Here is a 15,914-nt window from a genome sequence, read left to right on the forward strand (position 1 = left end):
CACGTGTTAGACCTGGCATCATTGGCATGAGTCTCTCCTCCATTTTTTTCTGTTTGCCTCCTCTGATTACGATGTTTTTGCTGGATTATTGCTTTGGGCACTGTGCCACTGCTGATCAGTGCCACAGTGCAAGTGCTCCCTATGTTAAATTGTTACATTGATTGGTGTTACCATGATTGGCTTGGTTGACTTACTGTTCAGACCCTAGTCTAGTGCACTGCGCGTGCCAAGGGCGTGTAAGTTAACTGCTGCTGGTGGGCTTGCAGCACTGGTTGTGCCACCCACAGAAGCAGCGTGCAAAATGTGTCTCAGGCCTGCCACCGCGGCGCCTGCGTGCAGTCCCCGACTGCCCTGTCGACTTGGTAAGGAAACCTACGTACCAGTCTCTAAACCTTCACTTTGCCACATTTCAGACACCTCTATGGTAGGCCCTAGGGCAGGGTGCATTGTTGGTAAAAGGTAGGTCATGCCCTGATGTGTGTGGCATGACCTAATAGTGAATTACAGCCATTTTCGTTTTTCACTATTGAAGGGCTACCTGCCTCCAATAGGCCAGACTGGGCAGACTGATTATTAACTCCATTATAATCTATCTGACTCAGGGAGCATGGTAGCAAGTCGAGTTTAGTATCCCTGAACTCAGAATTTAATAACACACCCTTTAGGATGGATGGTTTTTAAATTCTATGTTTGAAAATAGCACTTTTAGAAAGTGGCTATTTTCTTGTCCAACTATCTACCGGTCTCTGCTGGTTTGGTGTGTGTGTCAGGGGCTGGGTGGCTCCAGAGGTCTGAGTGAGTCAGTGTGGGGTTAATGGGGCGTTTACACATAGAGTGAGGGAAGAGTAGCCTGCCCTGCCTGACACAATACTGGCTCCGCCTCCTGCTGGGCGACTGATAGCCCTGCTCCTGCCAGTGACAATACTGTCTCCGCCTCCTGCTGGGCGGCTGAGGACTCTGCCCTGCTCAGTGAATAGGCCAGGTGCCTCTGCCTGGCAACACCCACAACAAACCTGAGATGGTGGGAATCGCCCTGCTTGGACAAAGGGAACAAAGGGAAAAAGGGGTATAAGAGAAGGACCCCTGAACCAAGAACTCAGATCACTTCTGACAAGGAAACCTGTACCAAGGACAAGAAGCCTGCTGATCTAAGGACTTGCCTCCCCCTTCTGCCAGAGTGCTGTTTTGCTGTGGAGGAACCTGAAAGCCGCTTCTTTATTTTTGCCAAGGAACAAGGAGAGAGGAACTTGGTGTGTACTCTCTGAACACTTGCTAGGAAATCTCCAAGGACTGGAAGAGTGCCAGTCTCCTGCTGAAGTCACAGGGCCAAAGGACTTCACCATTTGCTGAATTGCTGGAAAGTGTTGTTTCCAGTACACAAGGGAAAATCTGCAGTCCCGACGCCGCCGGGCCCGATCGACGCCAGCAGCAACGCCAGTGAGCAGTGGGTATCGGCCCCGGCTCCAAGTGACCCCGTCTCGACGCCGGTATCGACGCCAGTGAGGAGTGAGTATCGGCTCTACCTCCAAGCGACCCCGTCCCGACGCCGCTGCTGATCGCATCGACTCGACGCCCTTCTCGCCGCCGTGAGCGCTGCTCCGGCCCGACATCCCTCGACGCTGCTGCAGATCGACCCGATTCCGAGGCACGACCTCGACGCCGACATCTCGACGCCGTGGATCATCGTTTCTTCGTTTTCTCAAGGTACTGTACTTGTGGGGTCTGTTGCGACTCCAGGCTCGACGTAGCGCTCCTCGCGGTCGACGCCGAACCTCGGGAATCTTGTAGACTCGACGTCGTGTGACTCCTGTGGGGGTTACATTGTTGCCAAAGAACTGTGCTCAGAAGAATACTTTGCTAAAGAATTATTTGCCAAGAAGAAACCTTACTTGAACTATTATTTCTTTCCTTCCAAAGAGTATTTATTAAGACTGTGGTATATTTTTGTCGTTATTTGGTCTTGTGCTAAGCCTTATATAAAAATACTATTTTTATAATACCTTCTGTGTCGTGTCCATCTGTAGTGTATTCACTTTATTACTGTATGTGGTCATAAATGCTTAACACACTGCCTCTGAGATAAGCCTGTCTGCTCTGCCAAGCTACCAAGGGGGTAGCAGGGGTTATCTGAGTGTGTAATCCCCTTGCCCTGACTAGAGTTGGTTGGTCCCTATTTGTCGGAAGTGTATACCTCTGCCAACTAGAGACCGCCGGTTCTAACAGTGTGTCAAGCCCTGATGCTAATCACAGGTAGCCAGAGGACGGGGAACTCGTGAGACCGGACTGACCTGGGGCAGCAGAGCCAAGCTGCCCAGGTCACAGAAAAGTCAAAGGAAAGGCACATGTGCTCTAAAAGGCCTGTATTTGCTTCATGCTATGTAGCCTATGTGAGGGCAACCATAAGATGGCCACCGCTTCTAAAATGGAACCCACGTAGTGATGTATAATAGCGTATACACAGTGCATTCATAGCTAAAACGTTACAAAAAGCACTTGTACATACCGCATTAACCATTTGCGGTTCACTAATACCGGGATAGACAGGGGTAGGGCCCTGCCTCCTACGCGGTGAACGGACTGGGAAATAAATTATCAGATCTGGATTTCATCAACCATATCAGGGCTTTTGATATTGTGGCTCTACAAGAGACCTGGCTGATTGATCCTCCTCATATGCAAGGATTCCTGCGTTTCTACACAAGTGCACTAGTAGGGGCAAAGTACGGACACCTCCACGGACACCTCCAGGGAGGTCTGGTCATATATGTTGCAAGTACAATCAATCTTATCGCCTGTGAATTTGGTCCTACATCACCAGCAACTTTGGCTGTAAATGTATTCTCTCCAACATCAACACATGTAATGGACATCAACATCATAATAATAAATGTTTATATTCAACCAAAACAAAACAGCAAAACAGCAAATTAATAAAAGAAATGTGTAATTTTGTAGAAACATGTATTAGAGAAGGGCCTACAACTGATCTTATTCTTACAGGGGACCTAAACTTAAATCTAATGGGCTCCTCCATGGATGAAGAAGTGTCACTACAAAATACAATTTGGAACATCCCAACGCAAGGGAAACTGCATCCATGCAAACAAACTAAGGCTGGACAGTCGGCCCTGGAGGAACTGGAACATCTAAACTTAAGAGCACTAAATGGCAGAACAAGAGGAGACAATCCCCTTGTAACAACTCACAGCTCAACAAGAACGAACACCATACTGGACTACACTTTTGTCTCCCTAGAGTTGTTCCATCAAATTATCTCATTCCAACTGGGTGATAAAGGAGATAGCGATCACCGGCCGCAAGAAATCGAGCTCAGAACAATTGTTTATATGTTCGAGTGGTGCCTGGCGCCTCGAGGATCAGACTTCACTATTGACCTTAAAAGAATCAAATTTGGGACTGCTACAGATTGCAGAATGCTGGGAACTGCAAAAGAACACTTTGACTTGAGGGCTGGACAAGACGAAGTCAGGAAGTGGGTACATTTCACGGAAACTATGGCAGTCTATGCGACTAAGATCAAAACCCCAAACCCAGCCGAGATTTGGAGGAGTGAAGTCCATATCACAATCCGCAAAGAAAGAAATCCAGCATACCAAGAATTCTATCTATTGCTCATTGAAACAGCTTCGGTGTAAGCCACATGATACAATACAAATAAACTTACTGCGAAAGAACAAGGCTCTACTGAAAAAACAGACAAGCATTGGCACAGCCAATAGGTCTCGCCTTTGGGACCTTATAAGTGTTTAGCCATGCAACAGTTGCATAACTAAACACTTATAAGGTCCCAAAAGTGAGACCTATTGGCTATGCCAATGCTTGTTTTAACTGCTTCAATCTATTGAAGCCTCACGAAGAACATCAAAGCGGCCGCGAATGTGATCGCGATCAAACATCGAAGCGGCCGCAAAAGTGAAAGTAATCGCGGTAAAGCACGACGCGTGTGCCCGCGCACATGCATTGTAGCTCTAAGCAGGCCTGGTAGCACTTTTTGGAGCCCTCACAAAATGTCTCGCCAGACCAGCGCCTGCGCTGGGTCAGGCGAGACCTAAAAAGGGATGCTAACAGAGAAGCAGAGAACGATCTCTGGGCAAAATTACATGCCGACATCAAACAAAATAACAGCGCAAGTTCTTGGAGAACCATAAATAAATTTGTTCATCCTAACCACGATGGGATTTCTTCGAACATTTCGGAGGAAGTATAGGTAAAATATCTTAGGTCTCATTTCCATCAATACAGAGTCTAGTGTAAAGGGGAAAGATTTCTTGGTTGTATCAGAAGGTCTTACAACCAGCATGGCGTATGCAAAAAGCAACCAGACCGCACTAGGGAAAGCAGATGGAGATGTCTTAAATGAGGATCTGCCAACGTAACGAATTAAGATTATTTAAAGGCAAATAGGCAAGGGCAGGAGAGAAGGAAATGGAATACCACCGGTACTCTAAATGCGTGTGTCAACTTTTTGGGCTGAAGTGCTAGAACCACTGTTCAGGGAAATAAGGATGACAAACATCTTGCCAGACTCTTGGAAAGGATCTATTATCTCACCAATTCACAAGTCAGGGGAAAGGTCAACCCCACAGAACTATCGGCTAGTGGCATTAATGGACAATGAGGCAAAATGTTTTGCTGGAATGTTACTAGAGGAGCTACAGGCATGGGCAGAAGAGAAATCCGCAATCCCATTAAACCAGACTGGATTTGCGAAAGAAGTGGGGACAACCACAAACATAATAACAATGGCAATGCTTTTTGACAAGGCCGAAACTGCAAGGAGGTCCCTGCATCTATGTTTTATCGATTATAAAGCAGCCTTTAATCATGTCAATCGAAACAGACTATGGTCCAAACTGCATAGCTGGGGGCTCCCCCAATCTCTTTTAAATGTGCTGATAAATCTGCATACCGAAACTTGGGTTCAGATTAAGTTAGGCGATGGATCATTCCTGTTGAGACCCGTACCAACGGACAAAGGGTTTAAACAAGGATGTGTTTTAGCCCCTACACTCTCTTATCTGCTTATAGCTGATCTTGTACCAATACTAAATGTCTGTAACTCACACGCTCTTAAACTGGGAGACATCTCATTGCCATGTCTCCTATATGCAGACAACATAGTCCTGATTAGTCAAACTAAAGTAGGCCTTCAACATCTTATGAACACGACACAGGACTATTCCAAAGAGAATTGGCCTAACGATAAATCTTGACAAAACAAGAACCATGACAGTCAGTAAAAAAAGGGAAAAACCTGCAGCATGGTTCTGGGGGAAGACCCGAATTGAGGACACTTTGGAATATACATATCTTGGCGTGAAGATAGACAAAGGCAGACAATTTCTTGTGCAGAGGAACAGCATCAGGCATAAAGGCATGGCCCAGGCATGGCCCAGGCAACTTCTTTAAAAGCTTTGAACTCTAAACTAAACGGTCTATTGATTCTGCCCATAGTGCAGGTGGTTCGTGCAAAGCTACTGCCAACAATCACTTATGGCAGTGACGCGCAGAAAGGAAGAGATGCCAAATTACTTGACTCCTCAGTATCAACTATGTATAGGGTCATATTTGGGCTGCCTAAATATACTTCACCCTCACAAATAAGACTCGAGCTTGACATACAGAAGCAATCTATCGCGAGACATGGGGCGTACTGGGAAAAGTACGGAAAGCCCCTGCGGGAATGATAAATTAACAGCTATGGAAAGAGATAGAACGCCATACCGCTTCTCCTACAGCAAGATACCTTAAAAACGGCTTACTCAAATTGGGATTGAACCAACTCTGGGAAACACCTACAAATACCAGCGTGTTTAAGAAACTGGTTTGGAAAACAGTCAAACATCTTTCGTGGCTGGACGATAAAGCCTCACTCTCAGAAAGGTCTCACGGATAGATGAGTCTGAATACCTACTGTGAGCCAGTTGCTCAAAAGTACTTCAATTTGGGTAATGCCAAGCATATAAAAATTAGCTTTGTGAAGTATAGATTTGGTATGCTACCCTGCATACAGCATCTTCCATCCTGACTAAAGGAGAAGGCAGACCCCAGGTGCCGCTTATGCAGTTCAGCACCGTAAGATCTGCTGCATCTACTCTGCTCCTGCAAAGAACTTTTACAAGAACGGAAAGAATTGCTGAAAGGTAAATTTAACCAGCGAGGGGTTCGAACCAGGAGGTGGGCTGTTCTGATATGTTTTACACCTAGCGACCCACAACTGAACTGTTCCTTGGTAAAGTTCTTGAGGATATGCAAGAAGAAAATGCTGGACACTTTTGGTATTGGAAAAAAATTAAACCGCACACGCAACCCAGTCACATGGAAAAATGTAGGAATACGAGGAGTTCGATGTCAAGCACTAATGAGCCCTATTTTTAAGCCAAAAGCACCTCTTTTTGTATGTATTTACTTTTGATATACATAGGAACATACAGACTTAAATCAGATGCCTTGGAGAATAAATGAAATGGGCATAGTCGGACATAATGTGGCTAAAAACTTGACAATAGATTTGTAAATTTGCACAATTATAGCACAGTTTTTTTAAAGAATTTTAAATATAAGTTTTTAAAAGTATGGAGTTTTTTACATATAGATTGTTTTGAAATTAAATATTTTTGTATTGCAATAGTTTTAACGAATTATGCAAATAAAATAAACTTGAACTTAATAAGGATAATTATAGTGTGTATTTTCTATACCCACAGTTTCTTTGGGTAGATCCCCAACACCAAAAAACCCAGACCTAGGAAAGCAAACTGTGAAATTCCATGTAGCAAAGTTTCTGCCTACATACTTTAGCACAGTGGAATAACAATCAATGCTTAAAATGTCTATTGTCATGAATGCATGCTTTTCACCATAAGTAGGTAAGGCCTGCTAGCTGTATAATAACATTTCATAATAAACAGAAAAAACCTATGAAATCGGGTATGCTGTTCTCAATGACATGCTGAAGCTTTTACCCCTTTGACATTGGATTTACACTTTACCCAACATCAACCTATTTAAGTGCACATAAATTGCCAACCATCATGCATATAGTTACACAATTTTAAATATGTAGAAAAATACAGCTTGCAAAAAAATATACAACACCTCTTAACAGGGCCTAACAAGAACCATAACAGTGACCCCCCCCCCCCCCCCCCACCCCCATGATCTGCATAATGGGTGGCCAACATCAAAATCCTTGCCTACTACAGTAATCTTTGAGATTCTGTGCAACAAAATACCTATCTGTAGGCTTTACTATAGAGTAATAACAATTCACACCTAAATGCCAGAGAAAAGCACTACAAATGATTGGGTTATCAATATCATGTGTGTGCCCTGAAAGCTCAGTTCAGGCAGCTGAATAAATAAACAATATGATCACAGCACTGTGGGGGGCAAGCACTTTGTTTGTGGACACACCCAACGTCTGCCCAATCAAACCATGAACTCCTGGCTCCCAACATGTGGGTGAAGCCAAAGCCCCTCTACTGGTGATTCTCACATAATTGTCTGTCAAGAGCTGCACTGTTAAGCCACACCTTTAAAGAAGACTGCGCTGCTCTCAGGCTGCTAGATAAAGCAAATGCTATAAGTATCCTTAAAACCACGGACTTGTTGTGAAAATCTGAGCAGCGCAAAAGTGACCTTTGACCACATATGTTGTTTGAAATCAGTGTTAGATCTACTGCAGCAGCTGTTTATTTCAACCTAAAGTGCCTGTCAATGCATAAGGCACCACTAGCCTAATAACATGCTTCCTCCCCTACTGGGGAGTGCTTCATCATTCTGGACAGTATTAAATCAATCCAACACTATCCTGCATAAAGATCTTTTGTCACTCATTAAACATTTTTGCCATGTTTCAGTTGTAAAAGGCCACTTAATGGAAGAAACAGTCACTACCGCCTCACAACAGCCTCACCAGTAGAATGACAGGAGACAACCTCTGGAGCGCACAGCAATAATGTTACAACACTAAGTCAACTTTGTTTATAGATCTGCAAAGGTTAAAATGCTCTGGTTATATCTTGGTTAAATGCTTACCTTAGAATGCCAGTTGATTCCTTTCAGCAATATTTTTATTGTTATTGACCACTCCATGGAAGTTCATGTGTTTCCTTGCTTTCTAAGGGACATATCAACAAGGGCTTTATCTCTGCTTTTTTGGCTTTAATAGCCAAAATAGGAGAGATAAAACTAGCGCCCTATCAACAACAGGGTGCTAACATGCAAATTTGCATGTTAGCACCCTTTTACTCTATGCTTCCCCTTGCATCTCTAATGAGATGCAAAGGGGGCGTTCCAGAGTAAAATAATAGGAGAAATGTCGCTAAGCGACATTTCTCCTATTATCAAGAATGTCGCTAACCTTGTTAGAGACAAAAAAAGCAGCGCTAACCGCGGTTAACGCTGCTTTTTTACGTCTGGTATTTTTCTGACTTAGCCATGATATCCTATGGAAGGAGGATATCATGGCTAAGTTTGCCTGTCCCTATCAACAAGGTGAACGTGAGATTATCGCTGGGTTTCCAGCGATAATCTCACGTTAGCCTGTTAGCGTGAGGATTTTTATCGCTATTGAGATAAGCGTTGCTAATAGCACGCTGTCTCAGCGATAAAAATTCACGCTAGCCGGCGATAATTATCCTAGCGCTAAGTGCGCTTAGAGATAATTATCGACGGTTGTTGTTGATATGGCCCTTAATCCCTTAGCACCCGCCTGTTTTCTTTTTGACTCACCATCCCTTCTTCATTCTGCTCCCCATTCCACTGGTTGAGTTCATTAGGTCTCGCCTGACCCAGCGCATGCGCTGGTCTGGCGAGACTTATTGAGAGGACTCCAAAAAGTGCTACCAGGCCAGCATAGAGCTACAGTGCATGTGCGCGGGCGCGCGCGCCTCGTTTTACCGCAATTACTTTCGCTTTGATGTTGATCACAATCGCGATCACTTTCACTTTCGCGGCCGCAAGGCCGCTTGGCATAGCCAATAGGTCTCGCTTTTGGGACCTTATAAGTATTTAGTTATGCAACTGTTGCATGGCTAAACACTTATAAGGTCCCAAAGGCGAGACCTATTGGCTATGCCAATGCTTGTTTTTATGTTTTAGGAGGGCCTGGCAGCTAGAGGGTTGCTGACTTCCACATGTTTAGCGCAGTTAGTGCATTAAAGACATGTTTTCATCAGCATGCTGCTACAGACTGGTGATAGTAAATGTTCACTTGGCACCCGTATGGTATTAGTCAGGACTCTGAGTAAGACAGAGGCTTAACAGACAGTCAAAGCTTAGCTTAGCCTCATTTTCATAAGGACCTCTTGTAGTTAGAAAGCAGACAGCCATGTAGGAGTGACCTATGGATGATGGCAATTGGATTTAATGTAGATTTTCCTAATAATTTATGACGGAAAATCCTAATTTTATTAAAGACACGGAGGCGAGTATTATGCTTTCTTTTCTTGCTTTATTCCAATAGCAGCAAGATAAAACTACTCTTCCCAGAAGGCTTGGAGAAACAACTACCAGCCAATGGGAAACAAAGAAGCAAATACTGACCAATCACATCATAGATAATAGTATAAGGTGTATCGTGACTGCAAACAGCCCTCTTTTCTTATGCGAGCAATCATAGAGTATGGAAAAATAAAGGAGAAACAGAGAACAAAATGCAAAAAGTCAAAGTCCACGTAAAAAGTTCTTTTCCGAAGACCACCAGAGGAGAGTCGGAGAGAAGATCCAGTCCAAGGACAGAAGGTGCCGTATCAGCAGGAATGATCTTGATAGAATCCATGAGGACCTCAGGATGATGCCGGTGGCAGCGCTGGAGTTCCTGTGGGGAGGGAGAACACCAGTTAGAAGTGTTGTGGCGGGATAATACTCGCCTCCGTGTCTTTAATAAAATTAGGACTTTCCGTCATAAATTATTAGGAAAATCTACATTTTATGGCAAGACCGGAGGCTCCTATTATGCTTGTTTAAAGCATATCAACCACCATAGAAGAAGCAGTAAGAACAGGTTTGCAATAAAATGTACGGAACACTGAATCATTAGACCAATCTGCTGACTTCAGGATATCCTCCAGACGGGAGCCAGCCCAAAAGGCTTTAGAAGCCATGGCTCCTCTAGTGGAATGAGCTCCGAAAACGGAGACGTCAATACCTGCCAGGGACATGACCCAACGAACCCAACGGGCCAAGGTAGCAGCAGAAACAGGATGAAAGGGTTTACGAAAGGAAATAAGGAGTTGGGAGCTGGAGGAAGTCCTGAGAGCAGAGGTCTTACTTTCATAAACTTTTAAACATTGGCCTACACACAATTTGGGATTGGAGGGAAAATAGGGATAGAACACAGACTGTAAATTGGTCTTGGTACGTTTATGAATATGAAACATTACACCAGTAGGAGTAAATTGTCTAGAAGAAACATCTAAGGCCTTCACATCAGATACTCGTTTAATGGAAATTAAACATAATAACATAGTAAGTTTAGCTGAGATCATTTTTAATGAAAGAGCAGAGTTATCAGGCCAGGTAGAAAACAATTGCAAAACCAAATTGACATCCCATAAACTAGAATACTTAGCCAAAGGAGGTTTTGAAAAACGAATTCCTCTTAGTAGTCTGCATACCAAGGGATGCGCCCCCGCAGGTGTTCCATCAATGTGGGTATGATTGAGTGAAATGGCAGATCTATAGAGGTTGATGGTACGATAGGATTTACCCGAGCTAGCCTCAGAGGCTAAGAAGTTAACCATAAAGTTTAAAGAGGCTGAAACGGGATCGACAGATTTCTGCAGACACCAGCTTGACCAAAGAGACCAGGCGGACTTGTAAGCCTTGGAGGTGCCAGGGGCCCATGCTCGACTAATAAAGACTGAAGCTTCCTGTGAAATGACGAAATCAGAAGAGGAAGGCTGGAAATTTTCCAGGCGGACAACGTCAGAGACTGGTTGACCATTAAAGGATGGGGGTTGCCCTGAGGATCCGAGAGAAGATTGGGGAAAGGAGAAAGAAGGACGGGGAAGTCTACCGCCAATTCCAGGAGAGACGGGAACCAAATCTGGGACTGCCAAAAGGGAGTTATTATTACCAGAGATGTCATTTGGCGACGCACCTGCGATAAAACCCTGTTGATCAACAGAAAAGGAGGAAAGGCATAATTGAGGTGAAGGGACCAATCTTGGAGGAAGGCATCGGTCGCCAGAGCCAAAGGATCCGGACGCCAACTGAAGAAATGAGGCAACTGGGAATTGAGACGGGAAGCAAAAAGGTCTACTGAGAAAGGACCCCACAACTGAGAGAGGGAGAGAAACACGGAGGGAAGAAGCTTCCAGTCGCTGGAATCCCGGAGGAAGCGAGAATGCCAGTCGGCCACAGCGTTGAGATCTCCTGGGAGATATTCCGCAGAGAGCGAAAGTCTGTTGGAAAGGCAAAACTCCCAAAGGCTTTTTGCCAGATCTGCTAGAGCCTTCGATTTTGTGCCACCGAGATGGTTTATATAACGAACCGCAGAAACATTGTCCATGCGTAGAAGGATGGTACAACTTACTCTGTCTTTTGCCAGACTCTGGATTGCAAAGGAACCTGCAAGCATCTCTAAACAGTTGATGTGCAATTTGGACTCCTCTTTTGACCATGTACCGCCAGTCGATACTGGTCCACAACGGGCGCCCCAACCCGTCAGACTTGCATCGGATTCTAATACAAGATCTGGGGCGGAAGCGAAGATGGTTCGGCCGTTCCAAGCCTCCAAGTGGTTTAACCACCATTGCAGTTCCAGTTGAGATTCGAGATCTAATTCTATTTGATCGGAGTAAGCGAGACCTTGCCGAAGATGCCTGATCTTTAGGCGCTGAAGAGCGCGATAATGGAGGGGACCTGGAAAGATAGCCTGAATGGAGGCTGATAAAAGGCCGACTATTCTCGCAAGGGTTCTGAGAGAAATGAGTGGACGGCGCAGAGCCTGGGAAATCTCCGTTTGAATTGTGGAGATCTTGGATTGAGGAAGAAACAGGGAAGCCAGGGGGGAATCTATACGGAACCCCAGAAACTCCATGCTCTGAGTCGGGATGAGAGAGGACTTTTCTAAATTGAGGAGAAACCCCAATTCGAGAAGAAGAGAACGTGTAGTGTTGAGATCGTTCAATAATGCCGATTTGTCTAGATTCATGAGGAGAATGTCGTCGAGATAAATGATGAGTCTGATCCCCAGAGATCGTAGATAAGCTACGACCGGTCTCATTACCTTTGTGAAGCACCAGGGTGCTGAAGAAAGACCGAAGGGCAGAGATTGAAAACGATAAATGACGTTTTGCCATTGGAATTGGAGGAACTTTGTGTGCGATTCGTGAATAGGAACAGAAAGATAAGCGTCTTGGAGATCTATGCGGACCATCCAATCGTTCAGACGCAAAGTGTCTCGCAAGTGAAGAATCGTTTCCATTTTGAAGTGGCGATAAACCACGAACTGATTGAAGAATCTGAGATTGATCACCGGTCTCATCTTTTTGTTTTTCTTTTGAACAAGAAAAAGAGTGCTGAGGAAGCCGGAGGGATCGAAGGGGGAGACCAGAATAGCCTTTTTGGAGAGAAGGGCCTGTATTTCCGAGGTGACCAGCAGTGACATTTCTGTTGAGAACACTAGAGGGGAAGGAAGAACATGTTGAAAAGGAGGAGCGTAAAGCTCGATACGATAACCCTGGACGGTGTCGAGAACCCATGGATCCGCAGTGAGAGTCTGCCATCTGTTAAGGAAAAGGGCTAAACGACCCCCCACAGGTATAACCGCACTCACCTTGTTGGGAGTTGTTGTTGTTGTGGCGGAAGCCACGTTGGCCCCTGCCCCTGTAACCTCGACCTCGTTGGGGGTAAAACTGGGGCTTGAAATCCTGCTGGTTGGAGTTGAAGGCACCACGGGAGCCTTGGGACTGGAAACCACGGCCGGTAGAGCGGCTCCTGCCTCTTCCGGCCCTGCCAAAAACCCGAGAAGGAAAGACCTTCTTGATGGACTGCTGCGCCTTGTCCAATGAGGCAAAGGTGGTGACAAACCGACTTAAGTCCTTTACTAACGAATCTCCAAAGAGAAGACCATCAGCCTTGACGCCAGGATCTAGGGGAGCAAGGTTGGCAAGCTTGGGATCTAACTTTATTAAGAGACCCTTGCGGCGCTCATGAGTCAAGGCCGCATTAGTGTTTCCCAGGAGACAAAAAGCGCGTTGGACCCACAGCGAAATCTCCTCTGGGTTAAGGTCTGTCCCATCCAGACGAGCTGTTTCAGCTAAATCAAAGATGCGGGCCAGTGGTCCCACCAAATCAAGCAGTTTGTCTTGGCAGGAGGACCAAGCTTTATCCACGCCTTTGCGCGGGTCCTTGCCAAACTTCGAGAAGAAAGTGAGGAGAGGTTGATCAATGGCAGGGGTAGAAGTTATGTGAGAAGGGAGAGAGGGCTTAGGACACTCGGACTTTAATTTGGCCCGGACAGTTTTGTCTAAAGGGAGACGAAGTCTGGAGGTTATATACTCTCCGACATGGTCAATAGGGAACCATTCGGTAGAATTAGGATGCCTGATAGAAGCCGGGTCAAAGAGAGGGGTACCTTCAGGATCCAGCACCGGCTCCGACGCAAAAGCGTCGAGTTTCAATTTCTTAGGAGGGGAAGGACTCACAATATTAAAAATATCATCAAGGTCAGTGGCGTCATCCATATCATCATCTGTGTCGTGAATTGTTGAAATGACCAATTTCTGTGGTACCTCGGGTTGTTGGACTTAACCTTGCGTTTACCAGATAAACTTTTTAACCCCTCCTGAACAGGAGGCCTGGGAGGAACCACGTCCTCTGTCATATGTGAGGAAGACTCACCAACCACTCTTGACGCCAAAGAAGAAACCTTGGAGTGTACCACTGTAAGTTTTCTGCTATCCCCCGCAGATTGGGCCATTGCTTTGGTCATTATACTTAAGAGAGAGTTCTCCATAGTCTTGGAAAAACGCTTCATAGAAGCTTCGACCGCAGTCTCCACTGAGGAATTAATAAAAGAGCTCAAATCTTCTTTGAACTCTTCCCCTTCATTGTCATGAGGCTCATTAGAAACCTGCATTATGAAAAATAAACTGGAGCCTGTTCAAAACCTGACAAGAAAGGGTTAATTTATGCTTGTGCAGAAAAAAGGAGTGGGCGTATGAAAAAGGAGAAACCCCTCCCCTTAGGGGGCGTGTGAAATATACACGAAGGAAACGTGGTGAGGAGCCGGTAACAGCGCGTCGAACTGAGGAGCCGTTCTGGAGCGCTGCGCCACAGAGGAGGCGGAAACCGGTGAGAGAGAGGCGCGCGAGGGGCAGGCAATGCGTGCAGGGCACGGGGGGGAACGTAAACTGAAAGTTGTGCGCGCGTGTGAGAGCGCGAAGAAAACGGGAGCAACAAGTTGCGCTACAAAGGCCAAAAATACTGTAAACCGAACAATACCATGACAGTAATTCAAATAAATTAACTTCATATGAATGACAGGAAAAAAGGTACTTATCTTGACTGCGAGCAGCAAGAAAAGAGGGCTGTTTGCAGTCACGATACACCTTATACTATTATCTATGATGTGATTGGTCAGTATTTGCTTCTTTGTTTCCCATTGGCTGGTAGTTGTTTCTCCAAGCCTTCTGGGAAGAGTAGTTTTATCTTGCTGCTATTGGAATAAAGCAAGAAAAGAAAGCATAATAGGAGCCTCCGGTCTTGCCATAAAATTCCATCTTTAACTTCCAAATATATGCCACTGTAGAAGAAAGAAGGCATTTTGCAAAATGCCCTCAGATCCATATGATAGTATGGGTAACCCCAAATATAGAGGTGTACAAATAATCACTAGTCAGTATCTTTTGCACTTTTCAGAAATACGTAGTGTTCTTCATACTCATTTTCATTCATTATGTTTTACCATATGACTTGCTGTAGGTACACAATGAAAAATCATCATATGCTACAGTTCACTTGTTGGCTCTGAGTAAGTCATGTTTTTGGAGAATCTACAAATCCTATATATCTCTGTTACCAGAAGGGTCTATCAGATGTAACTGTGCATTGCTTTTTGTAAATCGACCGTCGTGACAAAAATTACAGATGAAAACATTTTAACCAATGTCTATATTTTGCTACTTATTTTCATTACTTATTTATTTCAACAATTAGTTTCTTTTTAAAAACCATGAGGGGTCCACACAAATGTCCACTATCTGAATTCAGGATTGTTGTATTTACTTTCCAGAAAGTATACGTTTTCCGGGATCACAAATGTGCTTCATACCAGTTGCCACTACAAACTGCAAGTAGGTTGAAACCACAAAACGTAGGGAAAATGGGCTACCTCTAGCAAAAATGCACAAATAGTGGTAGAAATAGTGGACGCTGGGAAGATGGTGATCCTAATACATAGCAAACCATGTGTTTGCCGTTTTGCTGAAAAGAACAAAAAACCTGGGGGGAAAGCCCTAGCAGTCACGTTGTTAATTATATGACTTATTTCATGTTAAAACTAATGAAAAGTGTACTTTAAGAAAGCCTTGCAGAGTAAATTACAATTTGCCTCTTTTCTTTTAATTTAACTCCACGCCTCCACTTTCCTGCTACTCCAACAAGAATGATCTTTTGGCGCCACCACGTGGAGAAAAATAAACTCGTCCTTTTATACTTAAAACGTGTACGTCACGGAGGCAAGAAATTCGAGTAAAAAACACATAATACGTCGAACAACAACATATTCAGACGCCCACCGTGAAACCTATGCGGAAAAAACTAATTATCGGTGGCGCAAGCAGGTAATTTGTTCAAGAAACATTGTGTGGCGTTCTTCGCAGCCTGCTGTTGCTGTTACTTCTTTCTGTTTTAAAGTCCGCTACTGGATGCTGACGTTC

General features: G+C 44.7%; 1 pseudogene; it reads right to left on the bottom strand.

The window, feature by feature from the left end:
* Positions 1 to 15,914, bottom strand: part of LOC146810210 (uncharacterized) — a 100,898-nt pseudogene that overhangs the window by 41,188 nt on the left and 43,796 nt on the right.

The sequence above is a fragment of the Triturus cristatus genome, chromosome 7 (genome assembly GCF_964204655.1).
Source record: "Triturus cristatus chromosome 7, aTriCri1.1, whole genome shotgun sequence".
NCBI lineage: Eukaryota > Metazoa > Chordata > Amphibia > Caudata > Salamandridae > Triturus > Triturus cristatus.